The 18,254-nt window shown below is 55.0% G+C and overlaps 1 protein-coding gene across 8 annotated transcripts in view; it reads right to left on the minus strand.

Moving 5' to 3' along the window:
- Positions 1 to 9,964, minus strand: part of CHST15 (carbohydrate sulfotransferase 15) — an 82,278-nt gene extending 72,314 nt beyond the window's left edge. For 3 of the 8 annotated variants that reach the window (XM_011287605.4, XM_045040795.1, XM_045040796.1), the window contains exon 1: positions 9,781 to 9,964. The gene's annotated coding sequence lies outside the window, so the exon portion shown is untranslated. Of the gene's footprint in view, positions 1 to 4,128; positions 4,398 to 8,008; positions 8,479 to 8,581; positions 8,677 to 9,077; positions 9,443 to 9,780 lie in introns of those variants that run through there. The other 5 variants (XM_023241055.2, XM_045040793.1, XM_023241056.2 and 2 more) reach the window with 5 other exon arrangements.
- Between the last annotated feature and the right edge of the window lie 8,290 nt (positions 9,965 to 18,254).

The following is an 18,254-nucleotide window of genomic DNA, read 5'->3' on the forward strand; positions in this document are numbered from 1 at the left end:
AAGATGCTCTTTTCAAGATGGCGATGGGGAGGGCCAGAGGGTTCCTGCTGCCTCAACCGAGTCCGGTCCTGAAGTAACAGCGCGCAGCGTCCGAGGAGGAGCTGGTCCCAACCAAGGGGAGGATCCTGGGTAGCTGGGAGGCAGGGACAGGTGGGCCCTGGTACCAGAGAACCAGGGGCCAGAGGTGGGGTCCCCCAGGCCCTGCCAGGAACCCCCGTGTCCCCTTCTCCTCTGCCCTCCACCCTGTGATGATGGAGAGTTTGTCGGGGGGTTGGGGACAAGCCTAGATTTGGGGCTGGCCGACATATCACCCAGGTTGGCTGTCCCCAACAGGCCGGCTGACTTCCACTTCTTCATTTGTTGAGTCACTTGGAGACAGGGTTTCCATCTGGGGCTGCCACCCTCCAACACACACACACACACACACACACACACACACACACACCCCACTGGAAGCAGAGGTCCTAGCCCAGCACAACTGCAGCCCCCCACCTCTCACTCTGGAGAAGAGGGCGGAGACCAGCTAAGCGGTACAACTCCGTCTCCGCCAAATGTCTGACAAAGCAGGGCTGTTCTCTGGAAAATGAAAAGGCTAACCCGTCCCCAAGAATCTCATGGAGGATGACACCCCACAGAGGCCTTCGGAGTTCAACCACGAACCGGAAATGAGAACGTCCTGCCCCCCGCCTCCTCCAGACCACAGAACGGACCCCAAACGCCCATTCTTCTCCACATCTTCCTAGAGCAACAATAATTCTGAAATCAATGTCTGGTTACGTGGCCCAGAGATGAGCCAGCTGTGGTCCATCCCCTACCTGGGATGTCCAGGAAACTGAGGTCAGAGGAGCCACACAATCCCACGGGACCGGGGCCCAAACCTGGCCATCCTCAGAGTGGCTGCTGCTTACCAGAACATGATCCGGAATGCACACTGGGAGGCACAAACACTCAGCCCAGACTCCCCAAGGCAACCCCGCTCTTGGGTAATCCTGGAGATCCCTTACGTGCACAAGCAAATATGGTTGTGTGTGTGTGTACATTTGGAAGACTCTTTATATAAACAGGTTCACAAATCAGAGGAAATAATCCTCTGTAGACCAATAGTCTGATTTGGGGTTTGGAAATTATGGCCGCAATAAATACCCGCCAGGATATACTTTATATTTTTAATGCAAATATTTACATTCCAAACAAAGGCGCCTGGAATTTAAAGACAAGCCATTATGCCAGCTATAAGAAACACTAACAGCCCCCACATTTCTTCCCTGAGTAGATGGCTCCTGTTTATATTTCTGAAACACCAACCAAATTTCCATAACATTTCCCCCCAAGGCTCTCAAGACACATACACACACACAAAGCTGTTTAGTGGCCCCAAACCCTAATGCCAGGAAATCCAAGGTTATTGCATGAGGCTCTTGACTCCTTCAAAAGTTTAGTGGCAAGCGTTAACTCCTGTACCGGGGCACCAAATCGGGGACTCTTTTCTACCTTCTGGGTGCACACCCAGAGGCCCGCGTAAGATCCATAACGGTCCAGGAGAAATGGGTTTTTGAAAGAATCATTTTCATTAGTTCAATAAACGGCAAGCCTCCCCCGACTCTTTGCGGGCCTAGTTGTAAGCGGGTCCCCTAGAAACGTTCCTCAACCTTGAGAGGCTCCCCGGGCTAGGGAAAGCAGACGGCACTCAGGAAACTGGAAGATGATGCAAGGTGAGACAGGTTCAAGGTGGAGTTCGAAGCAGAACACGGAAGGTCAGAAGAGGAAAGTAACGCTTGGACGGGGGACAAAGGGGCTCAGGGGAGATGTGGCAGAGACGATACGAGTTACTAGCAGAGGTTTCCTGAAGGTGGCGAGGGGGCCCCACGGGAGCGGGGCGGGGGGGGGGGGCCAAGGGGAGGCAGACGTGGTTCTCCCGGCCAGGCTCATGGCCAGCACATACCTCCACTCCTTGTGAACTGCCTCACGGTTTAGAACGCAGCCTCGGGGTCCACGGCTAATCATTTACTCACTGTGGCGATCACTCCCACGCTCTGTAGATACAAGCAGCCGATAAGGCCTTGCTGCCTAACTTCAATGCCCCCCTGCCCTAATGGACACCATCTGTCAGCCCCCACCAAGGGCCAGGCCCCGGGCTCCACACTGACTACTGGATGTCAGCAAGGGACTCGTCTTGCTCGCTCCTGACGTCTCCTCCCACATGCACAGCACTCGGCCTGTGTGTCTGCACCCGGTGGTATCTACACTATCCCAGGAGCGTGGAACAAGGATCTGGATGTGAGTGACCCAGTCCTGCCTTTTCTCACCCAGAGCAGGCCTGCCGCCCCACCAGCTGCCCGGGGAGGTGGGGGCTGCCCCCGGGGCGGCTGCAAACTTCCCCATTCTGCCTGTGACTTGGCGGGGGAGGGGGGTGCCCTCAGTTCGGGACTACGATGCCCCCATGCCCACCAGCTCAGCCACATTCTCCAACGTAGGCTTCAGTCAAGGACAGATGCCACATTTTTATCTCCACTCATCTCTCTCTCTCTCTCTCTCTCTCTCTCTCTCTCTCTCTCTCTATCGGTTCAGAAGCTGTCCAGGAAGAGGGGCTCAATTTGGGGAGCACCCTGGAGCCCTAAACTGTGCTACTTCTAATACTCAAAACACAATACAAAGTAGAAATCATTAACCCCCTTTACCAATGACAAAAGTGAGGCACAAGAAGGGTAGGCCAGTCGCTCAGGGTTACGGTAAAGGAGCAAAGAAACAAAGGATGGGGCTCATTCAGTTGAGCCACTGACTTCAGCTCAGGTCACGATCTCATGGTTCCTGACTTCTAGCCCCGTATGGGGCTTGCTATTGACAGAATAGAGCCTGCTTTGGATCCTCTGTCCCCGCCCCCCTCTCCAAAATAAATAAACATTAGAAAGAAAAAAAAGAAACACAGGAGGGACTCCCACCCTGGTCAGCATGGTGCCAGGCTCACCCACCCCCTGAGCTGCCCTGCCAAGGGTCTCTAAGGGACTCAACACCCAGGCTAAAAGAACGTCTGCATGGAGGCACCAAACATCTGATTCACTGCAAATGTGAAGGGGCTGAAGTTCACTTCCATCAGCGTGTGTGAGTAAACAGGTGTCACGAGGGGCAGACAGAGCTCCCCGGCCCCTTCCATCGAGGGCATGAGACACGAATGCACTTCTGCAGACCTCTCAGACTCTGGGATGCAGGTTCCAACCTGAGAGCAAAGACGCCCCAGGCCCTCGGGGTGGGTCCCCGCAAGGGCACAGCAGAGCAGGACAGAAGTTCCCCCGTGACCCGGGGCTGTCCTGGCAGGGACAGAATCACCACCCCTCACGGTCTTCCCCTCCTGCTCCAGACCACCACTGTCTTTTCCACCCCAGGGAGCAGACGAATCAAAAGGAGGGTATCCCATTTCAAGAGAAAATGTAAAAAGACCAGGTTCCAGCACAATGTAGGAAAAAATAATTATGCCTGGTCTGCATCTAATTATTTGCCCATGTTGGGGTAGTTTCCAGGCACCTGGGTGACTAGGCTGCCTGCTTCAATATTTTCACCACAAACACAATTCTGGAAAGTGTCCAAGTTTCCATTATAATGACACCCTCTACTCCTGATGATCTGCCAACCTCCCTTTCTTCCGAGAGCCGAAAGGCCGGGGCCAGGACGAGTTCTAGAAACATAAAATAGGTGTCAGGGGGAGCCCTGGGCCAGCAACGAGGCCCCTGCCAGCCTGCTCAGGACTCTTGGAAGCTTACGGTGGGGCTCAAGATGTAACATCCGAAAGCAAGCTGTCCCCGCACGTCTCCGGCGAGAGCTGCCTGATCTGCCCTCTGCTTCATCGTGACAAGTAGGGAACACAGCCGAACTGACCCACGGCCTCCCCACGGTGTCCGGTGAAGGGTCGCAAAGTGACCGTTTACCCGGCCCCTGCTCTCACACTCACACACACACACACACACACACACACACACACACACACGAAGAAACAGGCCCAAGAGGTAAAGCAGCCAGCCAAAGAAAACCCGAACAGGATCTACAGGATCTAAGGTGTCCTGGGGCTCCTGGCCTTACGAGGTGCCCAAGGCAGAATCTGTTGAAATCGTGCGCCCCCTTCTGAAATACACACACCGACCATCTGCATCAAAAGTTGTCCGCGCGATTTCCGGGCGTTCAGAGGCGTCCTCTGTCCTTGGTTATGAGCTCCAGCACTCAAGAGTACAAGAGTGCTTCCTTCCTGTGCGCCAGGCCCTGCTCCGAGCACCTGGCAGGTGTCGACTCACGTATGAGACAGCAAGCCCGTCAGGCCGGGGGACGAAGTCACTCCAGACCACTGCGACCTCAGAGCCGCTAACCATGTCCTTCCTGCCAGCGGTGTTACATAACCAACTTGTGCAAGCTTTGCCTTGCCCACTAATTGGGTGCTGCCCTGGCTGTGTGCTTCCCCCCCCCTCCCCCCCCCACCCCGCCCCAACCCAGCGCACTTGGCCCTGGGCCCACACCTGGGGCGATGCATCAATGCCTCCCATCATCGCCGCCGAAACGCCTGAGGTTCCTCACACCCCTTCTGAAGCCAGCAGAGACTAAAAACCTGCTTTCCAGGGCCACCTCCCCCTAACGTAGCACTTGCTGATTCACACCCACCTTCCCCTTCTGGGGAAGCCACAGTTTTTACCCTGTACCCTGTCTTCTTTCCCTCCAGACCCCGCTGTCGTTCCCTCATCCTTCCTCCTGGACACCTGGGTGGCTGAAAGCTCGGTCTGGGTGATCTCAAGCAGCCTCCCCGCCCTCTAATAGAGACAAAGGGGGACACCTGTCCGACCTGCCTGGCACAGGGCCAGCTGGGAACCAGTGGGGACCCGGCCAGTGACAGCTGTTGTGACCAAATGTCCGCCTCCCCAGCCCCCATATGTCAAAAAAAAAAAAAAAAAAAAACTGTATTGGCCCAAATCAACACAAAGCCTTTACTTTTCTTCCTAGCTACCTAGACGGGATAGACTAACTAGATAACTGCCACCTTTAAGCTTGTTTCGTGCTGTGAAAACATGGGTCATCTTCTCCCACTTTATTGTAAAGGAGGAGCATCTCGGGAAGGAAATCAGACCTCCGCACGGGAGAACAATAAAGAAATACATTGTGCACGTCAAAACACCCGGTGTCTCCCGATACCTGCTCGGCTAAGCGAGAACACGATCTCCTGGCTCACGTGACAGGCACAAAATCGCCCACGGAAGTAACGGAATACACTCCCCGGCATCCCAACAGACAGACTGGAAGGGAAGACAGGCGGCATGGTTCTGAACAATGACTGAAAGCATCACTTGCCAAACGACATACTGCTGGAGAGATGCCCGCCAGCTGACTGCTCACTTAAGTGACACTCCCATGCCAGCTACCACTGTTAAGTTGTATTTATTTATTTGAGAGAGACAGAGACGGCACGAGTCGGGGAGGGGCAGAGAGGGAGAGAGAGAATCCCAAGCAGGCTCCACGCTGCCAGCACAGAGCCCGGCGCGGGGTTCGCTCCATCCCACCAACTGCAAGATCATGACCCAAGCAGAAACCAGGAGTCCGAGGGGCACCTGGGGGGCTCAGCATGAACGGGGGAGGGGCAGAGAGAGAGGGAGACACAGAATCGGAAACAGGCTCCAGGCTCTGAGCCATCAGCCCAGAGCCCGACGCGGGGCTCGAACTCCCGGACCGCGAGATCGTGACCTGGCTGAAGTCGGACGCTTAACCGACTGCACCACCCAGGCGCCCTGCCACCCAACTTTTAAAGGTAGTGTCTGCTTTTAGAATTTAAGAACATTCCCGTCTCTGACACCTGGTTCCAAATTGTATCTTTGCAATCCTGGACCTAGAGGCACTAGGAAGGGGATAGGGTCCAAACATACTGACAGGAAAAGCGAGAGCTGCCAACCACAGAGAGCGTGTGTTCTGGGGGTTTCCGAGAGGCTCCAGCCCCGCATGGTGGGATGTAAGGGCAGGCCCAGGAGATACAGATCAGGGGCAGAGGCTGACTCCCCACTTTCAGGCTTTCAACTGCTGTGAGCCTCGATTTCCACATCTGTCAAAGGACACTCCTCCCCCAACAACCCACCCCTTCCAGCACTGTTCTTGCCCTACTGTCCTTCCCAGCTGGAGGTCTGTCCATCCGGTACAGGCATTTCTGTCTGCCCCCCCCCCTTCTGTAAGGGCTGGGGCTGTGCCTGTCTTACCACCGTAGCACCCCCAGATGCTCCACCCTGGGATCTATTTGGTAAATGAAATCATATAAAAAGTCTTAGTAGCGTCACTTCCCACGTGATGGGTCTCCATCAGGTAGCTACTGATTGAGTGCGTGACACACACGTGTGTGACAGAGCCTGGCACATGGCGCTTAGTCCCTGGGCCCTTGGGGAAGGGGGGGGTGGTGAGCCCCAAGTCCTACCATGTATCACATCTCCCTGATGGTAGGACACCCCTCCCATTATACAGACACGGGGCCAGATGTCAAACTTCGGACCTCCTGGCAATACAACCACCCCAACCTTTTACTCCACTTCTAGAATGAGAACCCACACTTGAAGGTCCACGCTCGAGAATTCTCCTGAAAACAAACAAGACCCGCCAAGTCTGTTTCTTTCCAACTGGCCGAGGCCGAGTGAAAGCTGCCCCCTATAGGTGGGGCATGGTTCACCCATTCAGGGCAGCCCCAGAATCTCCTCTCCTCTCCCCCTGCACTTGCAAGGGCGATTTCCAGCTCGGTCCTACGTGGCCTTGGACAACCACAATCTAATCACAGCCCAGACTAATCTAAAGCTTCTGATAGTGCAGGTTCAAAGGGCCTGAGGTTCCTGTGGCCCAGCTGGTTAACCTGGAGTTTCTTTTACACTCTTCTCCAAACACCAAATAAACACAATCCACTTCCCAACCTCTCCCAACCTTTCCTGCAAACACTGCCTCTTCCAGATGCAGGGATTAATCTCCTCTCTTTCTGGCAGGTAGAAAACCAAATGCCTTGCCTCTCCTGGCCAGGGGCAGCAGCAACAGAGGAGAGAAAGGTACAGAAAGAGAAGCCTGCACAGAAGCCACAGCGACGGTGCTGGGATCCCTGGCCGAGACCGTGGTTCGGGCACCACAAGCTCTAGTCATCAAAGCAAAGCAAGGCATACCTGTACCCCACTGTGGGCAGACCTGCCCCCTCCCCCTGCCCTGGCCATCCTCCCCCCACCCCTGCTCCCCATACCTGGATGAATTCATGCTGTTTGCTTCACCCACAAGCCAGCTCACTGCAGTCATGCATTGATCAGAAAAGACAGACGCTGTTGAATTTCCTTCCCAGGAGCCTAGAGAGAACCGTTCTCCTGGGGACCTTGAAGGGAAGCCCAGACCCACAGCTCTACTTCTGGCTCAAACCCACGCTGAGAGGGAGACCATGGCAAGCAGCCTCACCTTGCTGGCTCAGCCTCCTCGTCCAGGACGAGGCAAGAAGAACATTTTCCTGCCAATCTTCCAGGAGTATTGTAGAGAAAAACTTATTTGATAAAAACCACCTAATTAAAAGATATTTTTGTGCACACGCTATTTTAAGCAAAAGCATGTATGACTCCAATGTGTTTAGGTAGCAACCCAAACATCCCGATTCAACATTCAGTTTGTAAAACCCCTAAGTGCCACGTTCTGTAAGGGAGGATTCCTGATTTTCCAAGGGATGGGGGGGCAGGAAGGCTGGGATGGAGAGCGGGGTGGGAAGGTCCTAGAGGAACTTCGGGCAAATCTCCAAACCTGGGTTTCCTCCGGGGCCCCGCAGGGCGTGCACATGCCCTCAAGGTGCCTTTCTGCTCCGCGGGCTGGCTGCCCTCATGGCAGCCTGATAAAGAGGGGCTGGGGGGCACTACGGAGGAGCCCAGAAGCGGAGCCCACCCCCCCGCTCCGCTTCACTGAACGCCGCGCCAAATCCCTTCCCGGGGCGTCCTGGGGCTTCCTGAAAACACAACTTCATCCCCCAAACTCCGCGCCATCAACTCACCCGGTGTGAACACGCGGGGGACGGGGCAAACGGGGGGCCCCCGGAGAGCCAGCCTCAGCCCCAGCCTCGCCGCCTGCTTCTCGTGCCTCCCTACGCGAGGCGCAGACGTCCAGCCGCCAGCAGCCGGCAACCGAGCCCCCGCCTCCTGCGTCTCCGCCGGCCTCTCCAGCCGCGAGGGCCACGCCAGGGCGCGGGGCGGGCGAGCAACGTGGGCACCAGGACCGCGACGGGGCGGCCAGGCAGCCGCGCCCAGGACCCAGGCGGCTCCGAATCCCAAACACACACGCACACACGCGCGCGCACGCCGGCCAATCCGTTCGCCCGGAGGAGTCGGAAGGCGCTTTCCCAGCTCTTCATTCATTCCCCAAAGGCGAGGTTCCTTCACCCGGCCGCCTCCATCCCGCCCTCCCAGGGGGCTCCCAGAGGGCCCACTGCGCCACGCGTCCTCTCCACCCGCACCCGCACCCGCAGCCCAACGCCCTGGCGCTCCGGCACGATCGCCGCCGCCTCCCCGGTTCCCCCACGGCTTCGGCGCCCCGCAGCCCCCGCTCCCCGCCGCCGCGCCGCTCAGACCTGCCGCGCTCGGCTCGCCGCGCCCAGTCGGCCGGGGACGCCGCCGCCGCCGCCGCCGCCGAGAAGCGCCGGCAACTCCCGAGTCCCGCCGCCTCCCGAGCCACGGCCGGCAGCCGGGAGGGGGCAGGGGGCGGAGGGCCGAGAGGAAGGAGGAGGGGGCGGGGAGCAAAAGTTCAGGCCGCTCCGGGCCCGGCCGCGCCCCCGTCTCCTCCCACGCCCGCCCCCGCGGTGTCCCCCGCCGGACCGGGTCCCACAGGCGTGGGTGCCTGGGGACCCCCCTCCCCCGCCGCGTCCTCCCGCCTCCTCGGCCCAAAGCACCCGTGGCACCGGAGCGGGAGGTCCGGGGGGGGCTGCCAGCCAGGGTCGGGGAGAGAGAGAGGCGGCTGCCCACTTACCTGCCCCGGGCTGCGCCTGGAAACTTCCCCGAAGTGCGCGGGGGAGCCGAGCATCTGGCTGGGGGAATTCCCGCCCCCCTCCCCCGACCACCACCACCCACCCGGCGCGCGCTCACACGGTGAAAGCACCGGTCTGTCTGTCGGTCGGTCCGTCCGTCCTCCGCCTGCAGCTTCCAGAGCGGGGCGGCGCGGGGGCGCCCCGACTCCGACTCCCGGGGCCGTTCTTCTGGGCAGCCGGCCCGTGCGTGCCCCGCGGCGTGCGCCCCCCGCCGGCCTCCGGCCGTCCGCAGCGCCACCACCCCTTCGCCTCGTCCCCTGTCCCCGAGCTCCGGCTGCATTCTCTCGAGCCAAGGAGGGGGCACGCGAGTCCCGGCGCCACCGCCGCCGCCGCCGCCGCCGCCGGGCAGCCCTTCCCGCGGGGTCGCCGGCGCGCGGGGTGCCCGGAGGCGGCCGGGACCGGCGGCGAGGGGACGCCCCCGCTGATGTCCGCGGGGGGTGGGTGCGGGGGGGGGGCTTCGGGAGACTGGGCCGAGGGGCACGGGGCTCAAACCTGCCTCGGCTCGGCGCGCTCGCAAGTTCATTGTCTGCCTGGGCCGCCGCCGCCGCCGCCGCCGCGCCGGGAGCGCCGCGGGGAGTGAGGCTGCGCGCAGCCTCCGCCGGCCCGGACTCCCTACGCCCAGCCCCGCCGCCGCCCGCGCCGCCCGGCCGGAACGCGGAGGGGCGCCGGAACCCGGAGCTCCGAGCCAGACCTCCGCCCGCCGCTCCTCGTCGCCCCCACCCCCGCGCCTGGCACCCAACTTGTACCTGAGAAGCCGGAGTCCAGCCCCGGAGCCTCTGCGGCTCGGGCTCCGCGGGAGCGCGCCCAGCCCGGCGCCTCGAGCCCCGCATCCAGGGCGCGTCAACCTGACTCCCCGAGCGCAGGGAGGAAAAGTTTGGGAGTGACGTGCAGATGGCGAATGAAACCTCCGAAGAGAACCCTCCCCCCGCCCCATGTCGCGCTGACACAGCTCGAGTCTGGAATGTGAGATCAAGGCGTGTGCGCCGCGCGGTGGGTTTGGTCCCCGCCCCCTCCCCTTCCGAGTAAACACGGTTTGTGTGATGCGGTGATTCCAAATAGAAAGCAAACCGAAACCCCTGAAGTCGGCCCGCGACGCTCTGCCAGAGACATTTTTAACGAACTTGGCGGTCTGCAGCCAGCCCATACATTGATATGCAAGGCCACGGCGCTGGTGGGTTCTGCGCCGTCTGTTGTATTTTTGCAGCCCGCGAAGCCTCTCCCGGGCTCTTTGGCCCAGCCTGTTTGCTTCTACCGGGAGGGAAGGCTCCGCGGGACCGGGAGCCCTGCCGCAGTGGCCGGGAGGCTCCTGCTCCAGGAAACCACCTGGGCCGTCCCAGGCCAAGGAACCGGCCCGGTGGTCGACTCCCTGACCCTTGACCAAAGAGGCCATCAGTTAAAGAAAAGACACTGGGTTTTTGGAAGACTCAACTCAGGGGGCGCTTGGAGCAACCAAGCCCAGCCTCTCAGGAAACAGGTCCAAGGGACAGAAAAAAACCATCTTTGTCTTCAGTCACACAGCCTTTTGCCTGCCCATGTCCCCATGGCCATGGTCCAGCATCCTCTGGCTCAAAGCAGCCAGAAGTGGAGCTGAAAGTGTTTCCTATGCTGCAGCGTGCTGGCCCGCCGCTGAGGGGTGCTTCCTGATCCTGCCTTTCCCCCTTTCCTCTTGTTCTGAAAGATCTGATCTGTATTGCCCGAGGCTTCCTCTCACCCCCCAGAAACTATAGCCTGCCCTGAGGTCGTCAACTTGTGCTCGGCCTCCATGGCAACTAATGCAGAGGTCACAATCAGAGGATTATAACTGCAGATGGGAAGCTGGATGAGAGGGGAATTCTTCAAAACTGTGTCTTGTTTCCCTGCAAATAATGCCTCTTACATAAAATCTACGAAGAAAGCGGCAGCCAAGAGACCAGCCTCGGAATCTCAGACTACATTGCGTTCTCCGTATACACTCTGCTTGGTGATTTTCGCTCATTATTATTATTATTTTTTTTAAACGAAACCCTTTTTCTGAAAATACAATGAGCTGCTTTTTGCAGGGTTCACAATTCCCAATAGATGATGATGCCATTTTTCAAGGTCTTACACACGTTGTGGCTTCGGGGCTTATTTATTGGCTCCCAAGAAAAGCCTGCCTTTCAGTGAAGTTTATATACTCGAGTAATTGCATCGGGGGGCACAGTGCAGGGTGCTGTTAAAGAGGGTTAGTTGTACATGTGTCTGCAAGGGAGGCCCTGGGCCAGGCAGCTGTCAGACCAGAGTGTGCAATGGGTTTAAACAAACACAGGGAAGGTTCTATGGAAACACTGAGGAGGAAATCCGCTCCTGTAAGGCTGTGTGGAACATTATTCCATGGCCACACATACCTCGGTCTTTCCTCTCCTCCCTCCAAGTAAACACATGACCCCGTTATGGAGATGGCTCCGGGCCCACCCAGATCACTTTCAAATTCAGGTGTCAGAAATCACAGTTGACGCGGAGCAAATTGTTTTTGAGTAAAATCACGGTACCGCTTTGATCTGAATTCCACCAGGGACTTTCCAAAGGTATTTATACACGTGCCTGAGATCAACCAGAGGGCAATTTTTGCCCTCCACACTCAACGTTAAAAAATTACCCAAGAATTGCACTTTGCCTATGATTCTGGAGGGTTGAGAGAACACCCCAAAGCCAGACGTGTGAATGACCGAACGGGTAGACCGATGGATGTGTAACTGAGAGAGAATGGAGCCAACGTGACATTGGCAGCTAATGGGTGGAAACATGAAGATAATTTAAAGAAACAAATATCCCCTTCCCCATATGCACACCCTGAGGCTTCCATAACTCTGGAGTTAAAATGCCCGGGTTCAAACCATACCTCTCATACCTACTAGCTGAGTACCTTGGGCATGTCGCTTTCTGTTGGGACAATAGCACCTACTAGTAGTAAATCGAATCAATGATCCCATGGGGATATTACACTTCCACACCCTTGTCACAGCCTCATAGAGCATGGAATATATTTCCCCATTCCAAGATTTTGGACTTGGCCGTATGACTCACTTTAGACAGTGAGATTTTAGAGGATGTTAGTGAATGAGGAGATCGATATGTGTTGCAGAGCTGGGCTTCCTCTCTTGTGCTCTGGTGGCTCATAATGAGAAGAAGACATCCCAAGAAGCTGCCGTCTCTTCCAGCAAGGCTCCAGGATAACCACACATGGAGCAGACCCGAACTCAACCGGCAGCCTGGGACGAAGTCACCCCATCTACAGCTGGACGCAGAACTGCCTCAGCCAACCTACAGACGCATGGGCAAGGGAGGAAATGCTTGTAAGCCACTGGAGTTTGTTACGCAGCATTATTGTGGCAGTAGCTGACTGATACATTCTCTTAGCAGGGGCTTGTGTGAAGATTAACGTCAAAATGTTTGAAAAAACACTAAGCACACATCTTGGCACATCGCAAGAGCTCAGAAATATTAGCTATGATTAGCAGTCAGCATTATGGAAAGGAATTTTGTGCAGAACAGTCACGTAACAACTTTTTGGACCAATAAATTGAACCAGTGAACAGGTATTGCTTGAATAGAGATTCTAGAGGACGCAGTGCAAGTCTATCAGAAAACTGGAAGGCCAGGGACCTCTCATGGCTACCGAGTCACATTCATTCACTCATTCATTCAACAGACATTCCCTGAACACCTGCTCTGTGCCACACACTGGAGTGAATATTGGAGCCGCCAAGATGACCAAGTCTCCATTCCCTCCTAGGGATGGGGACACACAGAGCCCCGCCACGTGATAAGCACTCTGCTAACCACTTTCCTATTCTGCTAAGCACTTTCCTACGCTACATCCTTGGACCACAACAGCCTTGTGAGCCTTGGCTCACAACAGCCGTGTGAGCCGGCCATGCTTAGCCTCATTTTTCAGGCAAGGAGACAGAGGCTCAGAAACCAAACAACCCAAGTAAAGCACCGAAGCCTCTCCTATACCATTAGTGTGAGTGAATGCCAACGAATTTGAGTTAATGGCAGGCACGCCTGATGGGAAAGTGCAGCGAGAACCAAGTTAAGGGGTGAACACAGCATGGGCCACACTCTCCACGCCACGTACGTGCCAAGTGCTTCGGAAATACCGAGGCTCAGAAGACCCAGGCTCTGAGCCACCAGCTGTCTATGAGACCTGGAGCCCTTCTCTGGCCTTCAGTGTCTCCAGCTGGAGGACTGAAAGCCACGGCCTGGCATTTTACAGAGCTGTGAACTCCAGACGAATTGCTATTGGGAGTCCCTTTGCAAGGGATTAAGGGATGGGAGTCATGTTTCTGAAAGGACCCGGACCCCATAATCTGAAAGTGGGGACAGCAGACCCCTCAGAAGGAAAGGAGATAAGGCCGGGCCTTGAGCACTACTTGCTACAGGCCCCAGCTCAACAGCAGAAACTTTGCCATTGGTCATTCCATTAGAGCATGGAGACCGGAGCCCGTGGGGTCTCCCAAGGGCCTCCCACTGCGATGCAAAAGCCACTGAAAGAAGGAAGAACAGTTTAAATGCCTAAGGCCATCATTATCAGCTGCCGCCTTCATTTGCAATGAGCACTCGACCAGAGAACCAGAGACGGGGATGAAGTTGCAATTCACTTTCACCTTGTCCCCACATTTGAGGTTGTTTCCAAGGGGACAGCATGGGGGTGGAGGGCTGCTGGAAGCTCCCCGTGCGGGGAGGGGCCGCACCTGGGTGTGAGGGGTCCTTGGGGATCCTCGCACAGGCCCTCGCTCTGTGGACCTGGCTTCAGATCCCTGCCACCAGCAACGACCTGCCTCCAGCCCTGTGACTTTGACAAATTTAGACTGCTCAGTAACCTGAAGTGCATTTCAATTTCATAAATTTAGAAATGCTCTGGTTAGACAGATCCCTTCTGCAGTAATGCATCCATTAAGTGCACTTTCCGCCAATTTTGGTATGCTAATCCATCACAAATCGACGTGAGATTTAGGTTCTTGTGAAAATTTCCTACACCCGATCCAAAAACCTCTACCGGATTGAGGGTACTAACAACTCGCGGTTCCTTAAAGCTGCAGACTTCGACTCTGCGTCGAAACTTCTCCACGGAAGGGAGAAGCAGGGCCGGCTTCAAACAAGGCATTAGAACCTGTGTTCGCACCTGAGAGCTGCCGACTCCCCCGAGAGAAACTGGCTCCCTTACTCCTAAGATGCTGCCACAGCCTGAAGGCGTTCACAGGCTGCATCTCAGAGTTCCCAGCTGAGAAATCTGAAACGCTGTAAGCCCCGGGGGGACAGGAACGGGGGCCTATGCGTGTCAGCACTCGGAGCCCCTAACTCAGCGCCTGGCGTGGCAGGTGCACCCAGTAAATGCCTGGTGAGTGACCCCACTGGAACCCCCTGGCTTGATTAGCGCCTTGTCCGCCAGACTTAACTTCCTGTGATTTTCACTCTTGCGTAGAATCCGATGCCTTCCCCGCCCAATGAAGATTGGAGGTCCTAAAAGCGCAGGCGGAAACCTCTGAAGGAAAATCATTTGAAGACCCCAAGTGATTTGAGCGATGACAGCACCATGGGAACAGCCTCTTTATTCTGCAGTATCTGAGGCCAGGAGTGAATGTAGGGCCAGTAATTGGCCATACAAAGACCGTGCGGGTGATGAAAGAGACATAATGTCATCGCTATCACCGCCCGAGACTCTGTTGCTACCAACTGTCAGAGGGCAGCGCCTACTCACCAGAGGTTTTTAGCTGCATAATCGACATTTTGCCAATGAGGTGAAAGTTTATAGCCGGTAGCATTTCCACTCGCTTCTGTCATAAGAGCTACAATCCACCCAAGAGCAAACATGAGCTGTTGACTTGGTCAATTTACAGCGGCCTCCTGCCCTAGATGTGAAATACCTGGGCCTTCTAAATAAATTTCATTTTCCTGGCTGAGCATGTAACGCAGTCAAATGTTACAAAGCGGTGCTGGGGAGGATAATGGGAATAACACCCACACACAGAGAGGCTCTGAGTTGGCTGTTCGTGATTTGCGCTCCCTCCCCGCCCGGCCTCGCTGCTGGGTCCAACCCAGACCCGCTGTGTGCTTTGCAACAGCGATTTCTATGAATGCCCCCATCACGCACCTGCCCCGGTGCCTGATGCAGAAGCCCCAGTGTCATCCTTCGCTCTTGCACCTCCAATCAGCCACCACCCTCCTCCCAAGCCTGGCTCGCCTTAGAAGCCTGGGAGGATTTTAAAATTCAGATTCCCGGGCTTTGAAACCCGAGATTCCGTTTCTATAGGTCGAGCGCGGGGCCCAGGAATCTGAATCCCTGGCATGGTACCTAGGAATCTGTGTATTTCGCGAGCTCCCCCAGTGCCCAGTGGAGTTGAGAACTGCTAGTTTGGACCCATCTCATCTCTCCCTTGGGACCTGTTGCAGTAAGCTCTAGCTACTCTCCCTGCCTCCTCTCCTTGACCTCCACGAACTGTTTTTTTTTTTTTTTTCTACATACGCAGCTGGGATCTTTCCAACACACAAATCTGATCGGGCTAGCCCCATAATTAAATATTTGTGACCCCTCCCCTGCCCCTGCAAGGTGACTCATGTCTACGTTGTAGTCCTGCCTCTTCTCTGGGCCTGTCTTACTCCAAGGCTCTCGTACCCTCCTGTGCTCCATTCACACTGCTTCCCAAAGTGACTCACGGACAACAGACACGGTGGCTCTATGACAATGGCATCAGAAAACATCGGTGTCCATTTCTAGGGACTACCTGCTCTCAGATGGAAACTAGAGAAAAGGCAGCTCCTTAGAAGTTGCTTTAATGGCAATGAAACCCAGTGGGTCTCTTCAATAAATGCCATTGGGAGGGGCACCTGGGTGGCCCAGTCTGTTAAGCGTCTGACTTCGGTTCAGGTCATGATCTTACAGTTTGTGAGTTCGAGCCCCGCATCGGGCTCTGTGCGGACAGCTCGGAGCCTGGAGCCTGCTTCGGATTCTGTGTCTCCCTCTCTCTCTGTGCCCCTCCCCCCTCATGCTCTGTCTCTGTCTCTCAAAAATAAATAAATGTTAAAATAAATAAATAGGGGCGCCTGGGTGGCGCAGTCGGTTAAGCGTCCGACTTCAGCCAGGTCACGATCTCGCGGTCCGTGAGTTCGAGCCCCGCGTCGGGCTCTGGGCTGATGGCTCAGAGCCTGGAGCCTGTTTCCGGTTCTGTGTCTCCCTCTCTCTCTGCCCCTCCCCCGTTCATGCTCTGTCTCTCTCTGTCCCAAAAATAAATAAATGTTGAAAAAAAAAATTTTTTTTTTAAATAATAAATAAATAAATGCTGTTGGGAAAAACTGGACAGTCACATGCAAAAGAATGAAATTAGACTACTATCTCACACCACACACAAGAACTAACTCAAAAGGGATTACAGACTTGAATGTAAGACCTAAAACCATAAAACTCCCAGAAGGAAACATAGACGGTAAGGGCCCTGACACTGGTCTTGGTGATGACTTTTTGGATCTGACTCCAAAAGCCAAGGCAACAAAAGCAAAAATAAGCAAACGGCACTACATCAAACCAAAAAGCCCCACACGACGAAAGAAAGCATCAACAAAATGAAAAGGCAACCTACTGGATGGGAGAGATAATCTGCCAAATCATAGATCTGATAAGGGGTTAATATCCAAAATATCAAGAACTCCTACAACTCAAAAGCAAAGAAAAGAAAATGGGCAGAGGTCCCAAATAAACATGTTTTCCAAGAAGACATACAAACGGCCAAGAGACACATGAAAAGATGCTCAACATCCCTAATCACTAGGGAAACGCAAATCAAAGCACAGTGAGATGCCACCTCACACCTGCTAGAGTGGCAAGCATCAAAAGGACCAGAAATAACCAGGGTTGGCAAGAACGTGGAGAAAAGGGAACCCTCGTGCCCTGTTGGTGGGAATGCAACCTGGGGTGGCCACCCTAGAAAACCGTGCGGAGGTTCCTCAAAAAGTTAAAGGTAGAAATCGATCCAGCAATTCCGCTTCTGAGTATTTATTTGAAAAACGGTGAAAACATGAATTTGGAAGGATGTGTGTGCCCCTAGGTTCACTGCAGTGGTATTTACAATAGGCAAGATGTGGAAGCAAGATAGGCGGCCATCGACGGATGAGCGGGTAAAGAAGATGTACAGGCTTGGTCAGACTCAGGGTAGATATTTCTGACAAGAAGACCTGGCGGATGGTGATGTGTGGTTCCAGCAGAAGCACGTGACTTCTGGCTGTCTTTCTTCTTGTGATGTTGCTAGCTAACAATGTTTCTAAATCCAAAACTATAACATCCAAAATCCACTATTCTTTCGTCATTTCTTGGATGGAACACTCCTAGAAAAGGAAAGTTTTCCTTGAGTATTATCGGCTTACCTTGTGGTATAGTTAGTAAAGAGAAGGCAAGATAAACGCCTAATTTTTTCATTTACTGTTTTCAAAATTATGGCTCGGGGCCGCCTGGCTGGCTCCGTCGGTAGAGTGGGAGACTCTTGATCTCGGGGTTGTGAGATCTCAGGGTGTACAGCCTGCTTTAAGTTTTTTTTTTAATTTTTTTTCTCAACATTTATTTATTTTTGGGACAGAGAGAGACAGAGCATGAACGGAGGAGGGGCAGAGAGAGAGGGAGACACAGAATCGGAAACAGGCTCCAGGCTCTGAGCCATCAGCCCAGAGCCCGACGCGGGGCTCGAACTCACGGACCGTGAGATCGTGACCTGGCTGAAGTCGGACGCTTAACCGACTGCGCCACCCAGGCGCCCCGAGCCTGCTTTAAAAAAATAAGTAAATAAAATAAGAGAATGAAAAATTAAATAAATAAAATTAAATTTTTAAAAAAATCCATGGCTTGGTTCTCCAGCATCCTACGGTGGTGACCGATCAGATTTACTTTTGTCGCCGCTTTAATCCTTGTTGGATCAATGGCCTTATAAGAAAAGGAAAAAAAGAGAGATCTCTTTCTCCAAACATGCAGAAAAAGGAGGTCACGTGAGCACACGGCCCGAAGCCAAGAGTGGAGGCATCAGTATGAAATCGACCTGGCTGGCACCCTGGTCTTTGACTTCTCAGCCTCCAGAACTGTGAGAAAACAAGCTTCCGTTGTCTAAGCAAAACAAAACAAAACAAAAACCCGGACCGAAACCCAGCGAGAGGGTGGCTGCGGCTGTGGAGTGGTATGGGGTGCTCCAAGGCTGTGAGCACCCTGTTCGGGGGCCTT

Source organism: Felis catus, chromosome D2 (assembly GCF_018350175.1).
Source record: "Felis catus isolate Fca126 chromosome D2, F.catus_Fca126_mat1.0, whole genome shotgun sequence".
Taxonomy (NCBI): Eukaryota; Metazoa; Chordata; class Mammalia; order Carnivora; family Felidae; genus Felis; species Felis catus.